The sequence below is a fragment of the Labrus bergylta genome, chromosome 14, assembly GCF_963930695.1.
Source record: "Labrus bergylta chromosome 14, fLabBer1.1, whole genome shotgun sequence".
Classification (NCBI taxonomy): domain Eukaryota; kingdom Metazoa; phylum Chordata; class Actinopteri; order Labriformes; family Labridae; genus Labrus; species Labrus bergylta.
Window position 1 is genome coordinate 19,868,869 of NC_089208.1, and position 14,819 is coordinate 19,883,687.

The 14,819-nt window shown below is 43.2% G+C and overlaps 17 non-coding genes across 17 annotated transcripts; all 17 read right to left on the bottom strand.

Moving 5' to 3' along the window:
- Positions 1–552: 552 nt before the first annotated feature.
- On the bottom strand, positions 553–625 carry trnar-acg (transfer RNA arginine (anticodon ACG)). Its single transcript has one exon. It is a non-coding gene; the product is annotated as a tRNA-Arg (tRNA).
- Positions 626–2,018: 1,393 nt separating this feature from the next.
- trnar-acg (transfer RNA arginine (anticodon ACG)) lies at positions 2,019–2,091 on the bottom strand. Its single transcript has one exon. It is a non-coding gene; the product is annotated as a tRNA-Arg (tRNA).
- A 280-nt stretch (positions 2,092–2,371) lies between these two features.
- On the bottom strand, positions 2,372–2,443 carry trnah-gug (transfer RNA histidin (anticodon GUG)). Its single transcript has one exon. It is a non-coding gene; the product is annotated as a tRNA-His (tRNA).
- A 1,330-nt stretch (positions 2,444–3,773) lies between these two features.
- trnar-acg (transfer RNA arginine (anticodon ACG)) lies at positions 3,774–3,846 on the bottom strand. Its single transcript has one exon. It is a non-coding gene; the product is annotated as a tRNA-Arg (tRNA).
- A 280-nt stretch (positions 3,847–4,126) lies between these two features.
- Positions 4,127–4,198, bottom strand: trnah-gug (transfer RNA histidin (anticodon GUG)). Its single transcript has one exon. It is a non-coding gene; the product is annotated as a tRNA-His (tRNA).
- Positions 4,199–4,826: 628 nt separating this feature from the next.
- Positions 4,827–4,899, bottom strand: trnar-acg (transfer RNA arginine (anticodon ACG)). The gene has a single exon. It is a non-coding gene; the product is annotated as a tRNA-Arg (tRNA).
- A 1,633-nt stretch (positions 4,900–6,532) lies between these two features.
- Positions 6,533–6,605, bottom strand: trnac-aca (transfer RNA cysteine (anticodon ACA)). Its single transcript has one exon. It is a non-coding gene; the product is annotated as a tRNA-Cys (tRNA).
- A 280-nt stretch (positions 6,606–6,885) lies between these two features.
- Positions 6,886–6,957, bottom strand: trnah-gug (transfer RNA histidin (anticodon GUG)). The gene has a single exon. It is a non-coding gene; the product is annotated as a tRNA-His (tRNA).
- Positions 6,958–7,585: 628 nt separating this feature from the next.
- Positions 7,586–7,658, bottom strand: trnar-acg (transfer RNA arginine (anticodon ACG)). The gene has a single exon. It is a non-coding gene; the product is annotated as a tRNA-Arg (tRNA).
- Positions 7,659–9,291: 1,633 nt separating this feature from the next.
- trnac-aca (transfer RNA cysteine (anticodon ACA)) lies at positions 9,292–9,364 on the bottom strand. Its single transcript has one exon. It is a non-coding gene; the product is annotated as a tRNA-Cys (tRNA).
- Positions 9,365–9,644: 280 nt separating this feature from the next.
- On the bottom strand, positions 9,645–9,716 carry trnah-gug (transfer RNA histidin (anticodon GUG)). The gene has a single exon. It is a non-coding gene; the product is annotated as a tRNA-His (tRNA).
- Positions 9,717–10,654: 938 nt separating this feature from the next.
- On the bottom strand, positions 10,655–10,726 carry trnah-gug (transfer RNA histidin (anticodon GUG)). Its single transcript has one exon. It is a non-coding gene; the product is annotated as a tRNA-His (tRNA).
- Positions 10,727–11,034: 308 nt separating this feature from the next.
- On the bottom strand, positions 11,035–11,107 carry trnar-acg (transfer RNA arginine (anticodon ACG)). The gene has a single exon. It is a non-coding gene; the product is annotated as a tRNA-Arg (tRNA).
- Positions 11,108–11,349: 242 nt separating this feature from the next.
- trnah-gug (transfer RNA histidin (anticodon GUG)) lies at positions 11,350–11,421 on the bottom strand. Its single transcript has one exon. It is a non-coding gene; the product is annotated as a tRNA-His (tRNA).
- A 1,204-nt stretch (positions 11,422–12,625) lies between these two features.
- Positions 12,626–12,698, bottom strand: trnar-acg (transfer RNA arginine (anticodon ACG)). Its single transcript has one exon. It is a non-coding gene; the product is annotated as a tRNA-Arg (tRNA).
- Positions 12,699–14,331: 1,633 nt separating this feature from the next.
- Positions 14,332–14,404, bottom strand: trnar-acg (transfer RNA arginine (anticodon ACG)). The gene has a single exon. It is a non-coding gene; the product is annotated as a tRNA-Arg (tRNA).
- Positions 14,405–14,684: 280 nt separating this feature from the next.
- Positions 14,685–14,756, bottom strand: trnah-gug (transfer RNA histidin (anticodon GUG)). The gene has a single exon. It is a non-coding gene; the product is annotated as a tRNA-His (tRNA).
- Positions 14,757–14,819: the final 63 nt, after the last annotated feature.

Below are 14,819 nucleotides of genomic sequence, written 5' to 3' on the forward strand. Positions count from 1 at the left end.
TGTAGAACGATCTACTATGATGATCAAAGGACAGGTAGTGTGCATTCTAAAACTATGATGATCAAAGGACAGGAAGTGTGCATTCTAAAACTATGATGATCAAAGGGGAGGCTGGTGAAGCCAAGAGGAATCTCAAACAAGGTATTCTGTTTGCCATTTGTGCCATGACCCGGATTCAAACCGGGATTACTGCAGCCACAACGCAGAGTACTAACCACTAAACTATCACAGCCACACAAATGCCTGAAAGAACAGCTTCTTGTTGTAGAATGTTTTCAGCACTGAATCTCAAATGCATTTGTATCTGAAGACCTTCCTCAAAGTCAGTCAAGTTCCATGCACATTTTATCCAGCAATGGGTGAGTCCTGGGTAGTTTCCCTTCCGGGAAAACATTTGTTTTCACGAAATGTGGACTTGCAAGAGGAGGTTTCAGGATAGCTGTCAAGAATACACAGGGACATGTTGGAATGCAGCGTAACTGTGTCAGTTGATTCTTTTCGGTTGTGGAGAAGTACGAGGAAGAACTGATTTACACTGGTTAAAACTCTCAACGAGCTAGCCAGGAGTCGAACCTAGAATCTTCTGATCCGTAGTCAGACGCGTTATCCATTGCGCCACTAGCCCACTGTGACATGATCTTTCACAGTGCTGCATGCAAAGGCAATGTGTCTGTACTCTGTAGAACGGTATGTTGAAAATGTCAGTAAAGTAAATGGGTGAGTCCTGGGTAGTGTGCATTCTAAAACTATGATGATCTACTATGATGATCAAAGGACAGGTAGTGTGCATTCTAAAACTATGATGATCAAAGGGGAGGCTGGTGAAGCCAAGAGGAATCTCAAACAAGGTATTCTGTTTGCCATTTGTGCCATGACCCGGAGTTACTGCGGCCACAACGCAGAGTACTAACCACTATACTATCACAGCCACACAAATGTCTGAAAGAACAGCTTCTTGTTGTAGAATGTTTTCAGCACTGAATCTCAAATGCCTTTGTATATGAAGCCCTCAAAGTCAGTCAAGTTCCATGCACAGTTTATCCAGCAATGCTGTATGCACTTCCGGGAAAACATTTGTTTTCACAAAATGTGGAATTGCAAGAGGAGGTTTCAGGATAGCTGTCAAGAATCCACAGGGACATGTTGGAATGCAGCGTAACTGTGTCAGTTGACTATTTTCGGTTGTGGAGAAGTATGAGGAAGAACTGATTTACACTTGTTAAAACTCTCAACGAGCTAGCCAGGAGTTGAACCTAGAACCGAAAGAACAGCTTCTTGTTGTAGAATGTTTTCAGCACTGAATCTCAAATGCCTTTGTACCTAGCCAGGAGTCGAACCTAGAATCTTCTGATCCGTAGTCAGACGCATTATCCAGGAGTCGAACCTAGAATCTTCTGATCCGTAGTCAGACGCGTTGTGACATGAGCTTTCACAGTGCTGCATGCAAAGGCAATGTGTCTGTACTCTGTAGAACGATCTACTATGATGATCAAAGGACAGGTAGTGTGCATTCTAAAACTATGATGATCAAAGGACAGGAAGTGTGCATTCTAAAACTATGATGATCAAAGGGGAGGCTGGTGAAGCCAAGAGGAATCTCAAACAAGGTATTCTGTTTGCCATTTGTGCCATGACCCGGATTCAAACCGGGTTTACTGCAGCCACAACGCAGAGTACTAACCACTAAACTATCACAGCCACACAAATGCCTGAAAGAACAGCTTCTTGTTGTAGAATGTTTTCAGCACTGAATCTCAAATGCATTTGTATCTGAAGACCTTCCTCAAAGTCAGTCAAGTTCCATGCACATTTTATCCAGCAATGGGTGAGTCCTGGGTAGTTTCCCTTCCGGGAAAACATTTGTTTTCACGAAATGTGGACTTGCAAGAGGAGGTTTCAGGATAGCTGTCAAGAACACACAGGGACATGTTGGAATGCAGCGTAACTGTGTCAGTTGATTCTTTTCGGTTGTGGAGAAGTACGAGGAAGAACTGATTTACACTGGTTAAAACTCTCAACGAGCTAGCCAGGAGTCGAACCTAGAATCTTCTGATCCGTAGTCAGACGCGTTATCCATTGCGCCACTAGCCCACTGTGACATGATCTTTCACAGTGCTGCATGCAAAGGCAATGTGTCTGTACTCTGTAGAACGGTATGTTGAAAATGTCAGTAAAGTAAATGGGTGAGTCCTGGGTAGTGTGCATTCTAAAACTATGATAATCTACTATGATGATCAAAGGACAGGTAGTGTGCATTCTAAAACTATGATGATCAAAGGACAGGTAGTGTGCATTCTAAAACTATGATGATCAAAGGGGAGGCTGGTGAAGCCAAGAGGAATCTCAAACAAGGTATTCTGTTTGCCATTTGTGCCATGACCCGGATTCGAACCGGGGTTACTGCGGCCACAACGCAGAGTACTAACCACTATACTATCACAGCCACACAGATGCCTAAAAGAACAGCTACTTGTTGTAGAATGTTTTCAGCACTGAATCTCAAATGCCTTTGTATCTGAAGCCCTCAAAGTCAGTCAAGTTCCATGCACAGTTTATCCAGCAATGCTGTATGCACTTCCAGGAAAACATTTGTTTTCACAAAATGTGGAGTTGCAAGAGGAGGTTTCAGGATAGCTGTCAAGAGTCCACAGGGACATGTTGGAATGCAGCGTAACTGTGTCAGTTGACTATTTTCGGTTGTGGAGAAGTATGAGGAAGAACTGATTTACACTTGTTAAAACTCTCAACGAGCTAGCCAGGAGTTGAACCTAGAACCGAAAGAACAGCTTCTTGTTGTAGAATGTTTTCAGCACTGAATCTCAAATGCCTTTGTATCTGAAGCCCTTCCTCAAAGTCAGTCAAGTTCCACGCACATTTTATCCAGCAATGCTGTATGCACTTCTGGGAAAACATTTGTTTTCAAAAAATGTGGACTTGCAAGAGGAGGTTTCAGGATAGCTGTCAAGAATCCACAGGGACATGTTGGAATGCAGCATAACTGTGTCAGTTGATTCTTTTCGGTTGTGGAGAAGTACGAGGAAGAACTGATTTACACTGGTTAAAACTCTCAACGAGCTAGCCAGGAGTCGAACCTAGAATCTTCTGATCCGTAGTCAGACGCATTATCCAGGAGTCGAACCTAGAATCTTCTGATCCATAGTCAGACGCGTTGTGACATGAGCTTTCACAGTGCTGCATGCAAAGGCAATGCGTCTGTACTCTGTAGAACGATCTACTATGATGATCAAAGGACAGGTAGTGTGCATTCTAAAACTATGATGATCAAAGGACAGGAAGTGTGCATTCTAAAACTATGATGATCAAAGGGGAGGCTGGTGAAGCCAAGAGGAATCTCAAACAAGGTATTCTGTTTGCCATTTGTGCCATGACCCGGATTCAAACCGGGATTACTGCAGCCACAACGCAGAGTACTAACCACTAAACTATCACAGCCACACAAATGCCTGAAAGAACAGCTTCTTGTTGTAGAATGTTTTCAGCACTGAATCTCAAATGCATTTGTATCTGAAGACCTTCCTCAAAGTCAGTCAAGTTCCATGCACATTTTATCCAGCAATGGGTGAGTCCTGGGTAGTTTCCCTTCCGGGAAAACATTTGTTTTCACGAAATGTGGACTTGCAAGAGGAGGTTTCAGGATAGCTGTCAAGAATACACAGGGACATGTTGGAATGCAGCGTAACTGTGTCAGTTGATTCTTTTCGGTTGTGGAGAAGTACGAGGAAGAACTGATTTACACTGGTTAAAACTCTCAACGAGCTAGCCAGGAGTCGAACCTAGAATCTTCTGATCCGTAGTCAGACGCGTTATCCATTGCGCCACTAGCCCACTGTGACATGATCTTTCACAGTGCTGCATGCAAAGGCAATGTGTCTGTACTCTGTAGAACGGTATGTTGAAAATGTCAGTAAAGTAAATGGGTGAGTCCTGGGTAGTGTGCATTCTAAAACTATGATAATCTACTATGATGATCAAAGGACAGGTAGTGTGCATTCTAAAACTATGATGATCAAAGGACAGGTAGTGTGTATTCTAAAACTATGATGATCAAAGGGGAGGCTGGTGAAGCCAAGAGGAATCTCAAACAAGGTATTCTGATTGCCATTTGTGCCATGACCCGGATTCGAACCGGGGTTACTGCGGCCACAACGCAGAGTACTAACCACTATACTATCACAGCCACACAAATGCCTAAAAGAACAGCTTCTTGTTGTAGAATGTTTTCAGCACTGAATCTCAAATGCCTTTGTATCTGAAGCCCTCAAAGTCAGTCAAGTTCCATGCACAGTTTATCCAGCAATGCTGTATGCACTTCCGGGAAAACATTTGTTTTCACAAAATGTGGAGTTGCAAGAGGAGGTTTCAGGATAGCTGTCAAGAGTCCACAGGGACATGTTGGAATGCAGCGTAACTGTGTCAGTTGACTATTTTCGGTTGTGGAGAAGTATGAGGAAGAACTGATTTACACTTGTTAAAACTCTCAACGAGCTAGCCAGGAGTTGAACCTAGAACCGAAAGAACAGCTTCTTGTTGTAGAATGTTTTCAGCACTGAATCTCAAATGCCTTTGTATCTGAAGCCCTTCCTCAAAGTCAGTCAAGTTCCACGCACATTTTATCCAGCAATGCTGTATGCACTTCTGGGAAAACATTTGTTTTCAAAAAATGTGGACTTGCAAGAGGAGGTTTCAGGATAGCTGTCAAGAATCCACAGGGACATGTTGGAATGCAGCGTAACTGTGTCAGTTGATTATTTTCGGTTGTGGAGAAGTACGAGGAAGAACTGATTTACACTGGTTAAAATTCTCAACGAGCTAGCCAGGAGTCGAACCTAGAATCTTCTGATCCGTAGTCAGACGCGTTATCCATTGCGCCACTAGCCCACTGTGACATGATCTTTCACAGTGCTGCATGCAAAGGCAATGTGTCTGTACTCTGTAGAACGGTATGTTGAAAATGTCAGTAAAGTAAATGGGTGAGTCCTGGGTAGTGTGCATTCTAAAACTATGATGATCTACTATGATGATCAAAGGACAGGTAGTGTGCATTCTAAAACTATGATGATCAAAGGGGAGGCTGGTGAAGCCAAGAGGAATCTCAAACAAGGTATTCTGTTTGCCATTTGTGCCATGACCCGGAGTTACTGCGGCCACAACGCAGAGTACTAACCACTATACTATCACAGCCACACAAATGTCTGAAAGAACAGCTTCTTGTTGTAGAATGTTTTCAGCACTGAATCTCAAATGCCTTTGTATATGAAGCCCTCAAAGTCAGTCAAGTTCCATGCACAGTTTATCCAGCAATGCTGTATGCACTTCCGGGAAAACATTTGTTTTCACAAAATGTGGAATTGCAAGAGGAGGTTTCAGGATAGCTGTCAAGAATCCACAGGGACATGTTGGAATGCAGCGTAACTGTGTCAGTTGACTATTTTCGGTTGTGGAGAAGTATGAGGAAGAACTGATTTACACTTGTTAAAACTCTCAACGAGCTAGCCAGGAGTTGAACCTAGAACCGAAAGAACAGCTTCTTGTTGTAGAATGTTTTCAGCACTGAATCTCAAATGCCTTTGTATCTGAAGCCCTTCCTCAAAGTCAGTCAAGTTCCACGCACATTTTATCCAGCAATGCTGTATGCACTTCTGGGAAAACATTTGTTTTCACAAAATGTGGACTTGCAAGAGGAGGTTTCAGGATAGCTGTCAAGAATCCACAGGGACATGTTGGAATGCAGCATAACTGTGTCAGTTGATTCTTTTCGGTTGTGGAGAAGTACGAGGAAGAACTGATTTACACTGGTTAAAACTCTCAACGAGCTAGCCAGGAGTCGAACCTAGAATCTTCTGATCCGTAGTCAGACGCATTATCCAGGAGTCGAACCTAGAATCTTCTGATCCGTAGTCAGACGCGTTGTGACATGAGCTTTCACAGTGCTGCATGCAAAGGCAATGTGTCTGTACTCTGTAGAACGATCTACTATGATGATCAAAGGACAGGTAGTGTGCATTCTAAAACTATGATGATCAAAGGACAGGAAGTGTGCATTCTAAAACTATGATGATCAAAGGGGAGGCTGGTGAAGCCAAGAGGAATCTCAAACAAGGTATTCTGTTTGCCATTTGTGCCATGACCCGGATTCAAACCGGGATTACTGCAGCCACAACGCAGAGTACTAACCACTAAACTATCACAGCCACACAAATGCCTGAAAGAACAGCTTCTTGTTGTAGAATGTTTTCAGCACTGAATCTCAAATGCATTTGTATCTGAAGACCTTCCTCAAAGTCAGTCAAGTTCCATGCACATTTTATCCAGCAATGGGTGAGTCCTGGGTAGTTTCCCTTCCGGGAAAACATTTGTTTTCACGAAATGTGGACTTGCAAGAGGAGGTTTCAGGATAGCTGTCAAGAATACACAGGGACATGTTGGAATGCAGCGTAACTGTGTCAGTTGATTCTTTTCGGTTGTGGAGAAGTACGAGGAAGAACTGATTTACACTGGTTAAAACTCTCAACGAGCTAGCCAGGAGTCGAACCTAGAATCTTCTGATCTGTAGTCAGACGCGTTATCCATTGCGCCACTAGCCCACTGTGACATGATCTTTCACAGTGCTGCATGCAAAGGCAATGTGTCTGTACTCTGTAGAACGGTATGTTGAAAATGTCAGTAAAGTAAATGGGTGAGTCCTGGGTAGTGTGCATTCTAAAACTATGATAATCTACTATGATGATCAAAGGACAGGTAGTGTGCATTCTAAAACTATGATGATCAAAGGACAGGTAGTGTGTATTCTAAAACTATGATGATCAAAGGGGAGGCTGGTGAAGCCAAGAGGAATCTCAAACAAGGTATTCTGATTGCCATTTGTGCCATGACCCGGATTCGAACCGGGGTTACTGCGGCCACAACGCAGAGTACTAACCACTATACTATCACAGCCACACAAATGCCTAAAAGAACAGCTTCTTGTTGTAGAATGTTTTCAGCACTGAATCTCAAATGCCTTTGTATCTGAAGCCCTCAAAGTCAGTCAAGTTCCATGCACAGTTTATCCAGCAATGCTGTATGCACTTCCGGGAAAACATTTGTTTTCACAAAATGTGGAGTTGCAAGAGGAGGTTTCAGGATAGCTGTCAAGAGTCCACAGGGACATGTTGGAATGCAGCGTAACTGTGTCAGTTGACTATTTTCGGTTGTGGAGAAGTATGAGGAAGAACTGATTTACACTTGTTAAAACTCTCAACGAGCTAGCCAGGAGTTGAACCTAGAACCGAAAGAACAGCTTCTTGTTGTAGAATGTTTTCAGCACTGAATCTCAAATGCCTTTGTATCTGAAGCCCTTCCTCAAAGTCAGTCAAGTTCCACGCACATTTTATCCAGCAATGCTGTATGCACTTCTGGGAAAACATTTGTTTTCAAAAAATGTGGACTTGCAAGAGGAGGTTTCAGGATAGCTGTCAAGAATCCACAGGGACATGTTGGAATGCAGCGTAACTGTGTCAGTTGATTATTTTCGGTTGTGGAGAAGTACGAGGAAGAACTGATTTACACTGGTTAAAATTCTCAACGAGCTAGCCAGGAGTCGAACCTAGAATCTTCTGATCCGTAGTCAGACGCGTTATCCATTGCGCCACTAGCCCACTGTGACATGATCTTTCACAGTGCTGCATGCAAAGGCAATGTGTCTGTACTCTGTAGAACGGTATGTTGAAAATGTCAGTAAAGTAAATGGGTGAGTCCTGGGTAGTGTGCATTCTAAAACTATGATGATCTACTATGATGATCAAAGGACAGGTAGTGTGCATTCTAAAACTATGATGATCAAAGGGGAGGCTGGTGAAGCCAAGAGGAATCTCAAACAAGGTATTCTGTTTGCCATTTGTGCCATGACCCGGAGTTACTGCGGCCACAACGCAGAGTACTAACCACTATACTATCACAGCCACACAAATGTCTGAAAGAACAGCTTCTTGTTGTAGAATGTTTTCAGCACTGAATCTCAAATGCCTTTGTATATGAAGCCCTCAAAGTCAGTCAAGTTCCATGCACAGTTTATCCAGCAATGCTGTATGCACTTCCGGGAAAACATTTGTTTTCACAAAATGTGGAATTGCAAGAGGAGGTTTCAGGATAGCTGTCAAGAATCCACAGGGACATGTTGGAATGCAGCGTAACTGTGTCAGTTGACTATTTTCGGTTGTGGAGAAGTATGAGGAAGAACTGATTTACACTTGTTAAAACTCTCAACGAGCTAGCCAGGAGTTGAACCTAGAACCGAAAGAACAGCTTCTTGTTGTAGAATGTTTTCAGCACTGAATCTCAAATGCCTTTGTATCTGAAGCCCTTCCTCAAAGTCAGTCAAGTTCCACGCACATTTTATCCAGCAATGCTGTATGCACTTCTGGGAAAACATTTGTTTTCACAAAATGTGGACTTGCAAGAGGAGGTTTCAGGATAGCTGTCAAGAATCCACAGGGACATGTTGGAATGCAGCATAACTGTGTCAGTTGATTCTTTTCGGTTGTGGAGAAGTACGAGGAAGAACTGATTTACACTGGTTAAAACTCTCAACGAGCTAGCCAGGAGTCGAACCTAGAATCTTCTGATCCGTAGTCAGACGCATTATCCAGGAGTCGAACCTAGAATCTTCTGATCCGTAGTCAGACGCGTTGTGACATGAGCTTTCACAGTGCTGCATGCAAAGGCAATGTGTCTGTACTCTGTAGAACGATCTACTATGATGATCAAAGGACAGGTAGTGTGCATTCTAAAACTATGATGATCAAAGGACAGGAAGTGTGCATTCTAAAACTATGATGATCAAAGGGGAGGCTGGTGAAGCCAAGAGGAATCTCAAACAAGGTATTCTGTTTGCCATTTGTGCCATGACCCGGATTCAAACCGGGATTACTGCAGCCACAACGCAGAGTACTAACCACTAAACTATCACAGCCACACAAATGCCTGAAAGAACAGCTTCTTGTTGTAGAATGTTTTCAGCACTGAATCTCAAATGCATTTGTATCTGAAGACCTTCCTCAAAGTCAGTCAAGTTCCATGCACATTTTATCCAGCAATGGGTGAGTCCTGGGTAGTTTCCCTTCCGGGAAAACATTTGTTTTCACGAAATGTGGACTTGCAAGAGGAGGTTTCAGGATAGCTGTCAAGAATACACAGGGACATGTTGGAATGCAGCGTAACTGTGTCAGTTGATTCTTTTCGGTTGTGGAGAAGTACGAGGAAGAACTGATTTACACTGGTTAAAACTCTCAACGAGCTAGCCAGGAGTCGAACCTAGAATCTTCTGATCTGTAGTCAGACGCGTTATCCATTGCGCCACTAGCCCACTGTGACATGATCTTTCACAGTGCTGCATGCAAAGGCAATGTGTCTGTACTCTGTAGAACGGTATGTTGAAAATGTCAGTAAAGTAAATGGGTGAGTCCTGGGTAGTGTGCATTCTAAAACTATGATAATCTACTATGATGATCAAAGGACAGGTAGTGTGCATTCTAAAACTATGATGATCAAAGGACAGGTAGTGTGCATTCTAAAACTATGATGATCAAAGGGGAGGCTGGTGAAGCCAAGAGGAATCTCAAACAAGGTATTCTGTTTGCCATTTGTGCCATGACCCGGATTCGAACCGGGGTTACTGCGGCCACAACGCAGAGTACTAACCACTATACTATCACAGCCACACAGATGCCTAAAAGAACAGCTACTTGTTGTAGAATGTTTTCAGCACTGAATCTCAAATGCCTTTGTATCTGAAGCCCTCAAAGTCAGTCAAGTTCCATGCACAGTTTATCCAGCAATGCTGTATGCACTTCCAGGAAAACATTTGTTTTCACAAAATGTGGAGTTGCAAGAGGAGGTTTCAGGATAGCTGTCAAGAGTCCACAGGGACATGTTGGAATGCAGCGTAACTGTGTCAGTTGACTATTTTCGGTTGTGGAGAAGTATGAGGAAGAACTGATTTACACTTGTTAAAACTCTCAACGAGCTAGCCAGGAGTTGAACCTAGAACCGAAAGAACAGCTTCTTGTTGTAGAATGTTTTCAGCACTGAATCTCAAATGCCTTTGTATCTGAAGCCCTTCCTCAAAGTCAGTCAAGTTCCACGCACATTTTATCCAGCAATGCTGTATGCACTTCTGGGAAAACATTTGTTTTCAAAAAATGTGGACTTGCAAGAGGAGGTTTCAGGATAGCTGTCAAGAATCCACAGGGACATGTTGGAATGCAGCATAACTGTGTCAGTTGATTCTTTTCGGTTGTGGAGAAGTACGAGGAAGAACTGATTTACACTGGTTAAAACTCTCAACGAGCTAGCCAGGAGTCGAACCTAGAATCTTCTGATCCGTAGTCAGACGCATTATCCAGGAGTCGAACCTAGAATCTTCTGATCCATAGTCAGACGCGTTGTGACATGAGCTTTCACAGTGCTGCATGCAAAGGCAATGCGTCTGTACTCTGTAGAACGATCGACTATGATGATCAAAGGACAGGTAGTGTGCATTCTAAAACTATGATGATCAAAGGACAGGAAGTGTGCATTCTAAAACTATGATGATCAAAGGGGAGGCTGGTGAAGCCAAGAGGAATCTCAAACAAGGTATTCTGTTTGCCATTTGTGCCATGACCCGGATTCGAACCGGGGTTACTGTGGCCACAACGCAGAGTACTAACCACTATACTATCACAGCCACACAAATGCCTGAAAGAACAGCTTCTTGTTGTAGAATGTTTTCAGCACTGACTCTCAAATGCCTTTGTATCTGAAGCCCTTCCTCAAAGTCAGTCAAGTTCCACGCACATTTTATCCAGCAATGCTGTATGCACTTCTGGGAAAACATTTGTTTTCACGAAATGTGGACTTGCAAGAGGAGGTTTCAGGATAGCTGTCAAGAATCCACAGGGACATGTTGGAATGCAGCGTATCTGTGTCAGTTGATTCTTTTCGGTTGTGGAGAAGTACGAGGAAGAACTGATTTACACTGGTTAAAACTCTCAACGAGCTAGCCAGGAGTCGAACCTAGAATCTTCTGATCCGTAGTCAGACACGTTATCCATTGCGCCACTAGCCCACTGTGACATGACCTTTCACAGTGCTGCATGCAAAGGCAATGTGTCTGTACTCTGTAGAACGGTATGTTGAAAATGTCTTTAAAGTAAATGGGTGAGTCCTGGGTAGTGTGCATTCTAAAACTATGATGATCTACTATGATGATCAAAGGACAGGTAGTGTGCATTCTAAAACTATGATGATCAAAGGGGAGGCTGGTGAAGCCAAGAGGAATCTCAAACAAGGTATTTTGTTTGCCATTTGTGCCATGACCCGGATTCGAACCAGGGTTACTGTGGCCACAACGCAGAGTACTAACCACTATACTATCACAGCAACACAAATGTCTGAAAGAACAGCTTCTTGTTGTAGAATGTTTTCAGCACTGAATCTCAAATGCCTTTGTATATGAAGCCCTCAAAGTCAGTCAAGTTCCATGCACAGTTTATCCAGCAATGCTGTATGCACTTCCGGGAAAACATTTGTTTTCCACAGGGGACATGTTGGAATGCAGCGTAACTGTGTCAGTTGACTATTTTCGGTTGTGGAGAAGTATGAGGAAGAACTGATTTACACTTGTTAAAACTCTCAAAGAGCTAGCCAGGAGTCGAACCTAGAATCTTCCGATCTGTAGTCAGATGCATTTTCCATTGCGCCACTAGCCCACTGTGACATGATCTTTCACAGTGCTGCATGCAAAGGCAATGTGTCTGTACTCTGTAGAACGGTATGTTGAAAATGTCAGTAAAGTAAATGGGTGAGTCCTAGGTAGTGTGCATTCTAAAACTATGATGATCAAAGGACAGGTAGTGTGCATTCTAAAACTATGATGATCAAAGGAGAGGCTGGTGAAGCAAAGAGGAATCACAAACAAGGTATTCTGTTTGCCATTTGTGCCATGACCCGGATTCGAACCGGGGTTACTGAAAGAACAGCTTCTTGTTGTAGAATGTTTTCAGCACTGAATCTCAAATGCCTTTGTATCTGAAGCCCTCAAAGTCAGTCAAGTTCCATGCACAGTTTATCCAGCAATGCTGTATGCACTTCCGGGAAAACATTTGTTTTCACAAAATGTGGAGTTGCAAGAGGAGGTTTCAGGATAGCTGTCAAGAGTCCACAGGGACATGTTGGAATGCAGCGTAACTGTGTCAGTTGACTATTTTCGGTTGTGGAGAAGTATGAGGAAGAACTGATTTACACTTGTTAAAACTCTCAACGAGCTAGCCAGGAGTTGAACCTAGAACCGAAAGAACAGCTTCTTGTTGTAGAATGTTTTCAGCACTGAATCTCAAATGCCTTTGTATCTGAAGCCCTTCCTCAAAGTCAGTCAAGTTCCACGCACATTTTATCCAGCAATGCTGTATGCACTTCTGGGAAAACATTTGTTTTCAAAAAATGTGGACTTGCAAGAGGAGGTTTCAGGATAGCTGTCAAGAATCCACAGGGACATGTTGGAATGCAGCGTAACTGTGTCAGTTGATTATTTTCGGTTGTGGAGAAGTACGAGGAAGAACTGATTTACACTGGTTAAAATTCTCAACGAGCTAGCCAGGAGTCGAACCTAGAATCTTCTGATCCGTAGTCAGACGCGTTATCCATTGCGCCACTAGCCCACTGTGACATGATCTTTCACAGTGCTGCATGCAAAGGCAATGTGTCTGTACTCTGTAGAACGGTATGTTGAAAATGTCAGTAAAGTAAATGGGTGAGTCCTGGGTAGTGTGCATTCTAAAACTATGATGATCTACTATGATGATCAAAGGACAGGTAGTGTGCATTCTAAAACTATGATGATCAAAGGGGAGGCTGGTGAAGCCAAGAGGAATCTCAAACAAGGTATTCTGTTTGCCATTTGTGCCATGACCCGGAGTTACTGCGGCCACAACGCAGAGTACTAACCACTATACTATCACAGCCACACAAATGTCTGAAAGAACAGCTTCTTGTTGTAGAATGTTTTCAGCACTGAATCTCAAATGCCTTTGTATATGAAGCCCTCAAAGTCAGTCAAGTTCCATGCACAGTTTATCCAGCAATGCTGTATGCACTTCCGGGAAAACATTTGTTTTCACAAAATGTGGAATTGCAAGAGGAGGTTTCAGGATAGCTGTCAAGAATCCACAGGGACATGTTGGAATGCAGCGTAACTGTGTCAGTTGACTATTTTCGGTTGTGGAGAAGTATGAGGAAGAACTGATTTACACTTGTTAAAACTCTCAACGAGCTAGCCAGGAGTTGAACCTAGAACCGAAAGAACAGCTTCTTGTTGTAGAATGTTTTCAGCACTGAATCTCAAATGCCTTTGTATCTGAAGCCCTTCCTCAAAGTCAGTCAAGTTCCACGCACATTTTATCCAGCAATGCTGTATGCACTTCTGGGAAAACATTTGTTTTCACAAAATGTGGACTTGCAAGAGGAGGTTTCAGGATAGCTGTCAAGAATCCACAGGGACATGTTGGAATGCAGCATAACTGTGTCAGTTGATTCTTTTCGGTTGTGGAGAAGTACGAGGAAGAACTGATTTACACTGGTTAAAACTCTCATCGAGCTAGCCAGGAGTCGAACCTAGAATCTTCTGATCCGTAGTCAGACGCATTATCCAGGAGTCGAACCTAGAATCTTCTGATCCGTAGTCAGACGCGTTGTGACATGAGCTTTCACAGTGCTGCATGCAAAGGCAATGTGTCTGTACTCTGTAGAACGATCTACTATGATGATCAAAGGACAGGTAGTGTGCATTCTAAAACTATGATGATCAAAGGACAGGAAGTGTGCATTCTAAAACTATGATGATCAAAGGGGAGGCTGGTGAAGCCAAGAGGAATCTCAAACAAGGTATTCTGTTTGCCATTTGTGCCATGACCCGGATTCAAACCGGGATTACTGCAGCCACAACGCAGAGTACTAACCACTAAACTATCACAGCCACACAAATGCCTGAAAGAACAGCTTCTTGTTGTAGAATGTTTTCAGCACTGAATCTCAAATGCATTTGTATCTGAAGACCTTCCTCAAAGTCAGTCAAGTTCCATGCACATTTTATCCAGCAATGGGTGAGTCCTGGGTAGTTTCCCTTCCGGGAAAACATTTGTTTTCACGAAATGTGGACTTGCAAGAGGAGGTTTCAGGATAGCTGTCAAGAATACACAGGGACATGTTGGAATGCAGCGTAACTGTGTCAGTTGATTCTTTTCGGTTGTGGAGAAGTACGAGGAAGAACTGATTTACACTGGTTAAAACTCTCAACGAGCTAGCCAGGAGTCGAACCTAGAATCTTCTGATCCGTAGTCAGACGCGTTATCCATTGCGCCACTAGCCCACTGTGACATGATCTTTCACAGTGCTGCATGCAAAGGCAATGTGTCTGTACTCTGTAGAACGGTATGTTGAAAATGTCAGTAAAGTAAATGGGTGAGTCCTGGGTAGTGTGCATTCTAAAACTATGATAATCTACTATGATGATCAAAGGACAGGTAGTGTGCATTCTAAAACTATGATGATCAAAGGACAGGTAGTGTGCATTCTAAAACTATGATGATCAAAGGGGAGGCTGGTGAAGCCAAGAGGAATCTCAAACAAGGTATTCTGTTTGCCATTTGTGCCATGACCCGGATTCGAACCGGGGTTACTGCGGCCACAACGCAGAGTACTAACCACTATACTATCACAGCCACACAGATGCCTAAAAGAACAGCTACTTGTTGTAGAATGTTTTCAGCACTGAATCTCAAATG